The sequence below is a fragment of the Apium graveolens genome, chromosome 3, assembly GCF_009905375.1.
Source record: "Apium graveolens cultivar Ventura chromosome 3, ASM990537v1, whole genome shotgun sequence".
NCBI classification, from domain to species: domain Eukaryota; kingdom Viridiplantae; phylum Streptophyta; class Magnoliopsida; order Apiales; family Apiaceae; genus Apium; species Apium graveolens.
This window is the reverse complement of record NC_133649.1, coordinates 59,647,876-59,660,976: the sequence shown is the minus strand read 5'-3', so window position 1 is coordinate 59,660,976 and position 13,101 is coordinate 59,647,876. Positions and strand designations below refer to the sequence as shown.

Genomic DNA, 13,101 nt, shown 5'->3' with positions numbered 1-13,101 from the left:
AGCCTAATTCTGATGATGTAGGACGGGAATACGGTAGATTAACATACAAGACACGAGACTTTCTTGCTCTGATTGTGCAGTTGTTCCACATCTTTGATTCAACAGCATTGGAGTCACCTATGCCCCAACACCTGTTACTCTCTGCATCCTTGGTGTCCAGACACCCAGTCATTTGTTTTCATGTCAGGTGTCATCTTTTTCTTTTTAAGTTAGATTTAACTGGTCCAGACTTGATCCATCCTCCCATAGACTTGATCCATCCTCCCATAGATAATTTGGTCTGGCTTCTTTTGCTCTTTGCGACTCACCCTCCATGCACAAGATCCATCTAACAGCACCTTGTGGTTGCTGGAGTTGGACACAATGATACAAATAAGCATGCAGAACATTGACTGTTCAGTTAGTACATATCTCCTATATAACAATACCAACCACTGGAGAAGACTTTATATTGCAACTCTTGAAGTTACCAATTTGTATCACCTCCTATATGGCTTCAAGTGATATTGCTCAAGTTCTGAACCAAAAGTGAATGATTCTTCCTCAAGTTTCTTCTTCAGTCTTCTCCATGTTCTCAACATATCAGATTGTATTAATCCTTTGTAAAGCGTCTCAAAAGTGACCTTCTGTGGGAGAATGCCCTCCTCTATCATCTCCACAAAGAATTGGCATGCTTCTTTCCATTTTTCTTTCTCACATAATGCATGAATCAACAACGTATAGGAATCCAAATCTGGTCCTGCCCCACTTACTTACATATTATCCCAAATCTCGTTCATCATCTCCATCGTATTTAACTTTACGAACATCCCAATAACTAATATATTACAAGTATGCATGGCAAGCTTAAAGAAATCCCCTTCCTTTTCCTATACAAAGCCAAAGCACTATCAGCATCTTTCCTCCCCCTGCACTCCTTAAAAAACAATTATAAGTCACAGCCGACGGAGTCACTGCATTACACCCCATCTCCTCAACCATCTCCTCCGCATATTCAACCCTCCCCTAAGAAGCATGCCGAGTCCCCGTGTCAGATTCTCGGACACACGTATCCCCGTATTGCACACATGAATTCTTCCACGATACTAGTCTGGAATTTTATCTTCAGAAATTATAGTCAAAATCTATTTTAGCAACCTACAATCACAAAATTAAGTATTCATGTCTATTAGTGTTAGAAAATTAGGATTTTAGAGCTTAATTTAATTATGTTCTTGATGTTAATCCTAAAATCTAATGACTGGAAATTGTTCAATGATATTTGAACTTAAATTTTCATGTATGGTTTTAAGAATTTTCTTAATGAAATCCATATGAAATGAGAGATGAAAGTAGCTTGGAAAAACTTGGAAAATTTGAGAATGTTTGTCCCACATTGAAATAAATAAAGGGGGTTGTGTGCTTTATATGGTATTACCCACATGAGTAGTATACAACTACTAAGGTGTGTGATGGTCCATTGTGTTGTTGTGTGCTTCACACGCGCGCCCCGCACCGCACCGGGTCGGGTCGAAGGGTGATTTGGGCGAATGTCTCGGCGTCTGGCGACCTGGGCGAGGATTTTATTTATTTGAGAATTATTTTAATTCGAATTTATTTATCGGTGATTGGATTATTGGGTTGGGTTCTGAAATAGGCTAAGTAGTCTAAATATATTGAACCTGCAAATAATCTGATCTGTAACAAGTTCTGATATAAGAATCAGAACTTAAGAACTGATGAATAAAATCAGAACTTAACAAGTTCTGATATCAGAACTTAAGTACTGATGAGTCGAATCAGAACTTAAGTACTGATGACTCGAATCAGAACTTAACTTAAGTTCTGATAATAATGTGGGTGTTAATGTGAAAAGCTGTTACAAATAATTTAAATTCAAAAGCTGTTCAGTTTTGATTTTTTCATTTATGAATTCAAAATCTGATCAGTTTTGATTTTTTCATTAATGGAGCAGTTTAATTCAGACATTAAGTGTGTGGACAGTTTCATTTTTCCTCTCCTATAAATAGAGGCTAAACTGAATGAATAGAACACACTACATTCTCATCTTCTCTTCAACCTCTCTGCATTTCTCTCCCATAAGTCCTGAAGTGCTGATATTTTTCGGCGACTGAGGTGCTGGTCGAAGTGGAGGTTTTGTTGCTGCTGTTAACATAAACTTCGAGCTGTTTTATCCTGGTGGAGATATTGCGCACATCCCAAACGCAGCAGGTAGGGGGCAATAATCTCTTCAAGAGCAGCCAGGACTTCGAGCAAGGCCTGGTGACTCAGCTGTGATTATTTTCTTGGCATTTTGTATCTGTAAACCTTTATTTCAGTCACTGTTGAAAGCTATGGTTTCGGGTACATCTTTCTTTCTCTCTTCGTTATTTCAGTTACTGATTTTGTTTACCTGCATGTTTTGTTTTGTTAACTGTGGTCTTGGCCTAAACTTGTTAAATTCTTTATACACTTGCATCTATGTTGCTATACTTGTTAGTGAGATTCTCAACATTCTTGAAGAGATTAATAGTTATATAGAATTTAGCATAATGGTTAACGAAAGTGAGGTTATCGTTGGTGGTGGTAGCAGTTCGGGTGCAACTGCTGGGGCCATTGATTGGACCACCTATAGTTTCCCACAAGCTGTTGAACTAACCGGTTTACCGGAGAAATTCAACGGTGGCATTGGCTTTTCTCGCTGGCAGAAAAGGATGAAGTTGTGGTTGACTATAAAGGGTCTGTGGCCGGTTGTGGAATATGAGAAACCAGTAGTGGATCAAGAGAAGGCTGACACAGTTAAGGCTTTTGCGAAGTGGGCTGAGAAGGATGGAGTGGCTAGAGCGACCATTCTGGCGGCACTAACAAACACTTTGTTTGATGTCTATTCTTCTGATGCCTACTCCGCAAAACTCTTATGGGAGAAGCTGGACCAGACACATAATACTGACTCACAAGGTCTAGAAAAGTATTATGTGGCAAGGTTCCTCGAGTTCAAGCTGGTGGACAATAAGTCCATGACTGAACAGGTGCATGAGTTCGAGATGATAGTGCATGCTTTGAAGGAGTCTGGAATGAATCTCCCGGAGAAGTTCAAGGTGATGAGTGTGATTGAAAAACTCCCGAAGTCTTGGGAAGAGTTCTCTCTCTCCCTGAAAAGACAGAAAGGAGAGATCACCTGGACCAACCTTATGCTGGACATCTCGGTACAAGAACAACACAAGTCCAAACAGGGACATGTGATGCCAACTGAACACGGTACCTCGAAGGTAAACATAGCAACTGTAGGACAAAAGAGGAAGGCTTTTGCTAAGAAAGCTAATAGTAATAAACCTAAGAGTGACAAGGAGAAGGCCAAGAAACCCAAGGCAAACAAACCATGCTGGTCTTGTGGGCAGGTTGGGCACTGGAGTAAGGACTGCCCTACGAAGAAAGCGAAGAAAACCGAGGTAGCACAAGCAAATGTTGTGCTTGGAACCGCAAGTGGGCCTGTAGTGAACATGGTTGTTGGTGAGGCTATGGCTTCTGAAACCAACGTTGACCGGTATGTATCCTACAACCCTGTGATATTTTCTACCTATCTGTCAAATGAATGGTTGATAGATACTGGAGCTAATGTACATATTTGTGCTGATATTAGTTTATTTGTATCTTATCAACAGAGTCATAGCCTGACTGTGAAGATGGGGAATGCTAGTGTTGCTCAAGTACATGGAGTTGGAAACGTGGATCTGAAGTTCCCTTCAGGACGTATTCTATCTCTGACGAGAGTGCATCATGTTCCCAACATGCGTAGAAATATAATAAGTGGAAGCTGTTTAGTTTCTAGTGGTTTTGAAATTTCGTTTAAGTGTAATAAAGTAGTTCTTATTCACACTGGTACATTCTTTGGCAAGGGTTACTTGTCAAATGGTTTATTTGTTATTAATGCGGATCCCGTTTTGGGAAATTTGATTAATAATGTTATTCCTACTGTTAATTGTATTGAATCCTCAAATATATGGCATGCTAGACTAGGTCATTTAAACTTTGGTGCTCTTAAGAACATGATGAACTTAGAGTTGATTCCAAAATATACCATAGAAAAGAATTCTAAATGTCAAGTATGTGTGTCTGCTAAACAGATAAGGAAACCTTTTCATAACGTTGTTAGGGATTCAGACTTGTTAGATTTAGTACACACTAATATTTGTGAATTTGGTGGTGTGTTGACCAAGGACCAGTTTAGATACTTCATTACTTTTATAGATGATAGTAGTAGATACTGTTATGTTTATTTACTTAGACATAAGGATGAAGCACTTAGTAAATTCATTATATATAAAACTGAAGTAGAAAAACAAACTAGTAAGTTACTTAAAAGGTTGAGATCTGATAGAGGTGGTGAGTATACGAGTAATGCTTTTAATGAATTTTGTGCAAACAATGGTATAGTTCATGAAGTTACTCCACCATACACACCTGAGTCTAATGGGGTTGCTGAGCGAAAGAACAGAACATTTAAAGATATGATTAATAGTATGCTTATTAACTCTGGGTTGCCTAAATACATGTGGGGAGAGGCTCTAAATACGGCTTGCCATATTTTGAATAGAGTCCCTCTGAAACACATGGATAAAACACCCTTGGAGTTATGGAAAGGCAGGATGACTAGTCTTAAGTATCTTCGTGTGTGGGGGTGCCTTGCTAAGGTGCTTGTTCCTGAACACAAGAGAAAGAAACTAGGTCCAAAGACTGTTGACTGTATTTTTCTGGGCTATCTTGAAACCACTACAGCTATGAGATTTTTAGTGTTAAAATCTGACATAGATGGTATAGTGGCAAACACGATAGTTGAATTTCGAGATGCGACATTCTTTGAGGATGTCTACCCTATGAAGACTGGAATACCTGAAATGACTTCTGAGGAAGATTCTACTCACATATCAAGTTCTATTCCTGATCATGTGGAAAAGATGACAAATGTGGGGGCGGAACCTAGTAGTAGCTCTATTCCTAAGGAATTAGAGGAACCAAGGAGAAGTAAGCGTGCAAAAGTAGTCAAGGATTTTGGAGGTGATTTCATCACTTACAATATCGAGGACGAACCTTTAACTTTCCGGTAAGCTATGGATTCTTCTGAGTCAAGGCACTGGAAGGGCGCTGTCAAGAGTGAAATTGACTCTATTGTTTCCAATGGAACATGGGAGTTGGTTGATCTCCCTCCTGGGTGTTCTACTATTGGGTGCAAATGGGTCTTTAAAAGGAAGTTGAAACCTGACGGCTCAATAGATAAGTACAAAGCTAGACTGGTAGCTAAGGGTTTTAAGCAAAAGGAAGGAATTGATTATTTTGATACATACTCACCAGTTGCAAGAATGGTAACAATCCGAATGCTTATAGCATTGGCTTCAGTCCATGGTCTTATCATCCATCAGATGGATGTAAAGACGGCTTTTCTTCATGGTGAACTTGAGGAAGAGATTTATATGGATCAGCCTGATGGATTTGTTGCATCAGGCAATGAAAGGAAAGTATGTAAGTTGATCAAGTCCATCTATGGCTTGAAACAAGCTCCCAGAGATTGGCATAAAAAGTTTGATGAAACTATATTGCCTTTCAGTTATAAGGTTAATGAAAGTGATAAGTGTGTCTACACTAAAGTTAAAGGTAATGAGTGTGTTATTTTGTGCCTATATGTGGATGACATTTTACTGTTTGGAACCAATATTGAGATTATTAACGAGACTAAAGAATTCTTGAAAAGGCATTTTGAAATGAAGGATATGGGTGAGGCAAGTGTGATTCTTGGAATCAAATTGATTCAGTCCACTGAAGGAATAACCTTGACTCAATCTCATTATATAGAGAAATCTATACTTGAGAAATATGGTTATTCACAGTGTAGAATCGCTAGTACACCTTATGATTCGAAAGTTGCCCTTGTCAAGAATACTTCAGGAGTGCCTGTGTCTCAGTTAAGGTATTCTCAGATTATTGGGAGCTTGCAGTATCTTGCTAACTGTACTAGACCAGATATTTCATATTCTGTGTCTAAAAGCTGTTACAAATAATTTAAATTCAAAAGCTGTTCAGTTTTGATTTTTTCATTTATGAATTCAAAATCTGATCAGTTTTGATTTTTTCATTAATGGAGCAGTTTAATTCAGACATTAAGTGTGTGGACAGTTTCATTTTTCCTCTCCTATAAATAGAGGCTAAACTGAATGAATAGAACACACTACATTCTCATCTCTTCTCTTCAACCTCTCTGCATTTCTCTCCCATAAGTCCTGAAGTGCTGATATTTTTCGGCGACTGAGGTGCTGGTCGAAGTGGAGGTTTTGTTGCTGCTGTTAACATAAACTCCGAGCTGTTTTATCCTGGTGGAGATATTGCGCACATCCCAAACGCAGCAGGTAGGGGGTAATAATCTCTTCAAGAGCAGCCAGGACTTCGAGCAAGGCCTGGTGACTCAGCTGTGATTATTTTCTTGGCATTTTGTATCTGTAAACCTTTATTTCAGTCACTGTTGAAAGCTATGGTTTCAGGTACATCTTTCTTTCTCTCTTCGTTATTTCAGTTACTGATTTTGTTTACCTGCATGTTTTGTTTTGTTAACTGTGGTCTTGGCCTAAACTTGTTAAATTCTTTATACACTTGCCTCTATGTTGCTATACTTGTTAGTGAGATTCTCAACAATTAGTACTACAAAAGTAATGATTAACGTATCCATTTTTGCATGAACTAAAAACTTTTAATTGAATTTTTGTGTTTTAGATTCAATAAATGATGCATTTGATTCAATTTTCATGCAAGTTTTGGTTTTGTTAGTAGGTTTTATTATGTTTAACATGAAATATATAAGAATTTTTGTGTTTGTTTTTCTCGTGTCCCCCGCACCCGTATCCCCATATTATTATATTTATCGAATTCTCGTATCCCCACACTACGCACTCGCACTCCCGCACCCGTGTCCTTGCTTCCTAGACCCTCCCACACGAACAAAAACATTTCACAACACTAGTATAACTCACCACACTTGGACAAATCCCGTTATTCTTCATCATCTTTATTGAAAGAAGATACTACTATGCTCACTTACATCATGCTTACATTCATCTGATGTCACAACATTCTTCCATGACAGCTGTTAGTTACAGCTGTTAGCAGCTCTTAGTTATGAATCAGCTAGGTTTCTATATATAGACTAATGTACCAGAGTAAGAATAAGATGATTATCATTTTCATTCTAAAATCTCTATCAATCTCTGTAACATTCTCTCTGAGAAACAATATGTGAATTGATAACGATTACATACAGTTCATCTTCTTCTTTTGTACAACAGATCTAAGCTTTCATTTCCGCAATGTTTATAGTTTTATCATGGTATCAGAGCATCAAGGATTGCACGATTCTGATCAGTTGAATCAACAAAGCTCATAACAGATTTCTTCGTTCTATTATCGTCGGTTTTTCTTTGTTCCGATCTTCGTATTTGTTCCGATCTGTATCTTGTTGTTACTTGATCTTCGTATCAGTACTCGATTAAATGACTCAAATATGTTCTTAATTGCTCAATTTGTTGATAATAATCTATTTATAATCTGTTATACAAAGTTTGTTCAACATTATTTTGATCTGTTATCATTTCGATCATTTCGATCTCTTTGTTTTTTCACTCAAAACAACAAAACAGTATCTCATTTTAACTTTGTTCTTTCATCATTTGAATTAATTGATTCAATTGCTTGTTGTTTCTTCAATTCATAATCAACATTATGGTAGAATCAGGAGGAACAAGTTCTGGTAATGCTTAAACTAGAAATAATCCACTTATGAGTCAGGATATGTCTAGTGTATTCTATATTCATCTTTCGGATGCAAATACTACTCAGTTAGTTCTGTAAAGTTCAATGGGACTGGTTATAACAATTGAAAATGTTCAATTATACTCAGTCTTTATGCTAAAAATAAGTTAGGTTTTGTTGATGGAATAGTGATTAAACCAGTTGCTTCTCATGTTGATTTCAAACTGTGGGAGAGATGTAATGATTTGGTATATTCATGGCTATTATGCAATCTGGATGATTTGATCTCTAGGAGTGTCATGTTTTTCAAAACAGCTAGAGAGATTTGGTTAGATTTAGAGGAAAGATTTGGCTATGCCTCCATGACACAGATTTTCTCACTAGAACAACAGTTGGCAGAATTGGAACAAGGATCTAAAACTGTATCTGATTTCTTTACTGAGATAAAATCAATTTGGGATGTAATGAGTGATATCAGTCCACTTCCTTGCTGCACCTGCATAAAGTGCACTTGTAATGTTACTCAGAAAGTGTTACTGATGGAACAAGATCGAAAATTATTGCAGTTTATGATGAAACTAAGTGACAGGTTTGCCACTGTAAGGGGTAACATTCTGATGCAGCAACCTATGCCCAGTATTTCTAATGCATTCATAATTTTCTCTCAGGAAGAAAGGCATCAGTCTTTGTCTCAAGTTACTTAACAGGCTGAAGCATTGGCTTTTATGGTTGATAATAAGAAAGGTTTCAAGAAATCTAATGGCAATTACAAAGGATCACAGATTGCTGGTGGTGCTACAGGTTTTAAGAAGAACACATATTTCTGCACACACTGCAATGTTGCAGGGAACAGTGTAAAAAGGTGTTTCAAACTCCATGGTTATCCACCAAATTTTAAATTCAAAGACAGAAAAGTGGCTGCCAATATCTCAGTAAATTCCTCTGGTATTTCTAATGATAATGCTGTTAATTCTGGGATTTCTGTAGCTCAATATCATCAGCTAATGGATCTTCTTAATAAGCAAAACACCAGTGGTGCTGGTTCTTCTCAATTTTCTTCTTCTGATCATTCAGAGCATGCCCTTCTGGCTGGTAAGATGTGTATGTTGGATGGTACTTCTAATCTTGGTTGGTTAGTTGATAGCGGGGCAACAGATCATTTTTGTTCCAATCTGAGTTTATTTCTAACATATAAACCTGTTACTGGATCAAATGAGTATATTATCATTCCTGATGGCACTCATGTTCCAGTCTTACACATTGGCACTGTCAAGCTTTTTGATGGTTTAATTCTATAAAATGTGCTGCATATACCTAGTTTTCAATATAATTTGATTTATGTACCAAAACTATGCAGAGATATGTATTGTATTGTAACTTTTAATGGCACTGATTATTTGATACAGGACCTTTTTACAGAAAAAGAGTCCAATTCTTCTTGGTAGGATGCAAGGTGGTTTGTAATTGTCTCTCCAGAAAAGGTTTTGCTACTATCAAGGATGATCTTTCAATTTGGCACCTCAGGTTAGGACATGCCATTCAACAAGCTCAGACTTATTCCTTCTCTGTCAATATTCAAGAATACCTCCATCAATCTTATTTGTCAGATTTGTCCACAAGTTAGGCAAACTAGAAACTCTTTTCCACAGAGTAGTATTATGACTTCTAGACCTTTTGAGCTTATTCACATTGATGTATGGGGACCATACAAGATTAAATCTCATACTGGTTGTAATCAATTCATTACCATTGTTGATGACTACAGTCGTTTTACTTGGGTTCATATGTTAAGAGATAGAACTGAATCTGTCAAAGTTATGCATAATTTTTTGGCTCATGTTTCGACTCAGTATAAGACTATTGTTTCTACAATAAGGTCTGATAATGCTCCAGAATTGTGCAAAGGAGCTATGGGGGAGTTATTTTTAGCCATAAGAATACATCATCAAACCAGTTGTAGTCACAGTCCACAGCAGAATGGTGTAGTGGAGCGGACACAGACATTTGCTTGAGACAGCAAGGTCTTTGTTTTTTTAGTCAAAGATTCCTCAGAAATTTTGGAGTAAAAGTATTTTGTGTGCAACTTATTTGATTAATAGGATTCCTCTACAAATCAGTAATAATGACACTCCATATTATCGTTTGAATAAATTGCAACCAAGTTTGGATCATTTGAGGGTGTTTGGAAGCCTATGTTTTGTGTCTACTATTGTTGATCATAGAAGTAAATTTGATCCTAGGGATAAAGCTTGTGTGTTTATGGGATATTCTTCTTCGCAAAAAGGATACAAGGTACTAGATTTATCTTATGGTTGTTTACTGGTTTCTCGGGATGTTACATTTCATGAAACTCATTTCCTATATCATTCACATGTTATTGCTACCCTGTTTCCTTCAAATATTTACTTACCATCTGTTAGTTCTTCTTGTTCTACTGATGAGCTTTCTGTTATGACTTCTGATATTGACATGTCTTTAAACTTAGACTCTTCACCATCGAACTTATGTGATCTTAGTACAATGTGGTCTGAGTCTGACTCTGTTTTACAATCTCAGTCTGGTTACATTAATTATATTGATCAGACAAATGCATCTGTATCAAATTTTGATCAGACAAATGCATCTGCATCAGCTTCAGAATCTCGTAGATCTGCTAGGCTTCATAAAACCCCTTCTTATTTGTCTGATTACAAGTGCAATGTGTCACTCTTTCGCTACATTGGTGTAATTTGGTGGTTTCCCCTGTTGAAAATGCACATTGTGACATTTCCGAACCAAATTCGTATTTAGAGGCTTTTAAACATCCATTATGGAAGGTTGCTATGGATGCTGAATTGCTAGCTTTATATTCTAATCAAACATGGGAACTTGTACCATTGCCTGCTAACAAAAAGCCTATTGGATCTAAATGGGTGTTCAAAGTAAAGTTGAAATCTTGTGGTAGTTTAGACAGATGTAAAGCACGTTTAGTAGCCAAAGGGTATAATCAGATGTATGGTGTTGATTATCAGGAGACTTTTTCTCCTATTATCAAGATGAGGACAATTTGAATTTTGTTGGCACTAGCTGCTAGCAGAAAATGGCAATTACATCAGCTTGATGTAAATAATGCTTTTCTATATGGTACTTTGAAAGAGGAAGTGTACATGATGGCTCCTGAAGGTCTTGATAACCCTTGTCATCTTGTGTGTTTGCTCAAAAAATCCATTTATGGATTAAAACAAGCTTCCTGAGAATGGTATTCCAAATTAGTAGAAGAATTATTATGCCAAGGTTTTGTGCAGTCTAAAAATGATTATAGTTTGTTCCTTAAACATCACAACAATCTGGTTTGCATAGCTGCAGTATATGTTAATGATGTGATCCTCACTGGAGATTATACTGATTTTATCTACAATATAAAGAAATATTTGGATTCTATGTTCGGTATAAAGGATCTGGGATTGTTGCATTATTTTTTGGGGATCGAAGTGGCCTGCACGACATCTGGGATTGTCATCTCTCAGCAGAAATTTGCTAAAGAATTGCTGGCAGAAGCACATTTGGATGCTTCTCTACATGCCACTTGTACTCCATTGCCAGTCCATTTGAAGCTTTCCAATAATGATGGTATTTTAATCTATAATCCTGATGAATACAGATCTCATGTGGGTAAACTAAATTATCTTACTAATACACGTCCAGACCTTTCCTACACAGTTCAAACATTAAGTCAGTTCATGCATGCTCCTAGGATAACTCATTTTACTGCTTTACAACACACTTTGCGTTATCTTAGTGGTACCATTAATCAAGGAATTCTATTGCGTGCTTCTGATCAGTTAAAGCTTCAGGCATTCTCCGACGCAGACTGGGCGTCTTGCATTGAAACAAGACGTTCTGTTACAGGATATGTTCTTCTATTTGGTCAATCACCAGTTACTTGGAAATCAAAGAAACAGGGAACATTTTCTCGTTCATCTGCAGAAGCCAAATATCGAGCCATGGCTTCTGCAACAGCTGAAGTAACTTGGCTGGTTCGTCTATTACTTGAGCTTGGTGTTACTGATCTTAAACATGTTCAATTGAATTGTGATAATCAGTCGACATCCACATTGTAAAGAATCCAGTATTTCACGAACGTACTAAACACATTGAATTAGATTGCCATTTTACAAGGGACAAAGTAATGGAAGGTTTGATTCAATTGACTCATCTTCCAACTAAGTCTCAGCTTGCTGATCTTTTTACCAAGGTGTCTCCTTCTCCACACTTCACTACTCTGTTTTCCAAGTTGGGTGTGTCAATACCACCTCCAACTTGAAGGAGCCTATTGAAAGAAGATACTACTCTGCTCACTTACGTCATGCTTACATTCATCTGATGTCACAATATTCTTCCATGACAGCTGTTAGTTAAGAATCAGTTAGGTTTCTATATATAGACTACTGTACCAGAGTAAGAATAAGATGCTTATCATTTTCATTCTAAAATCTCTATCAATCTCTGTAACATTCTCTCTGAGAAATAATATGTGAATTGATAACGATTACATACAATACATCTACTTCTTTTGTACAACAGATCTAAGCTTTCATTTCCGCAATGTTTATAGTTTTATCAATCTTCAACATATCCAACCACAAATCCGGCTTATGAGCCCTACTATACACATGAAGCAAAATCGAGTAACTAGTCACATCCGGCTCAACTCCCCTCTCACGAATGTCACCAAACACTCTCCTCGCATCTGACACCGTCCTCTCAAACCTCCTCTCCGGATGCAAACTCCTCTTCCTACACATCCTATTCAAAACCACATTATACGTAACAACATTCGGCTCAATCCCGACCTCAATCATCTCACCAAAAACCTCTTCGCCTTCTTCCGATTATTAGTCTTCCACCAACCATCAATCAAAACAGTATAAACCCTCTCATTAACCTCAAACTCAACCCTTTGGTCTTATTAAAAACCTCTGTCTGCCACTTTCACATACCCGTACTTACAAAGCGTATCGAGCAAATAAATAAAATCCAAACAACCTACATATCCATCAACAAAACATCTCATATCCTCAAAAGCCCTAATAGCCTGTCTAATAAACATTTAATATATTCCTGATCACAACCCGAAATGGCTCAGGTTTTAAGTTCCTGAAAAGTAAGTAAATTATAGTACTCTTGGCCACAAGTACAATTATTTATGTAGCCTGTATATAGAGAATTTTTTCTATTGAAATGTGATTTTTACATTGTAAGTAGTACTAGGTAACTCATATATATGCAACATATTATTGAAAAATTAATTTTCTGAATTCTCTCTAGTTTCTCACCTCTTCAGAATCTTCA

At 37.2% G+C, this 13,101-nt stretch overlaps 1 pseudogene; it reads right to left on the bottom strand.

Annotated features, from left to right (window-relative positions):
- Positions 1 to 479: 479 nt before the first annotated feature.
- LOC141714252 (pentatricopeptide repeat-containing protein At2g13420, mitochondrial-like) lies at positions 480 to 12,859 on the bottom strand (annotated as a pseudogene).
- Between the last annotated feature and the right edge of the window lie 242 nt (positions 12,860 to 13,101).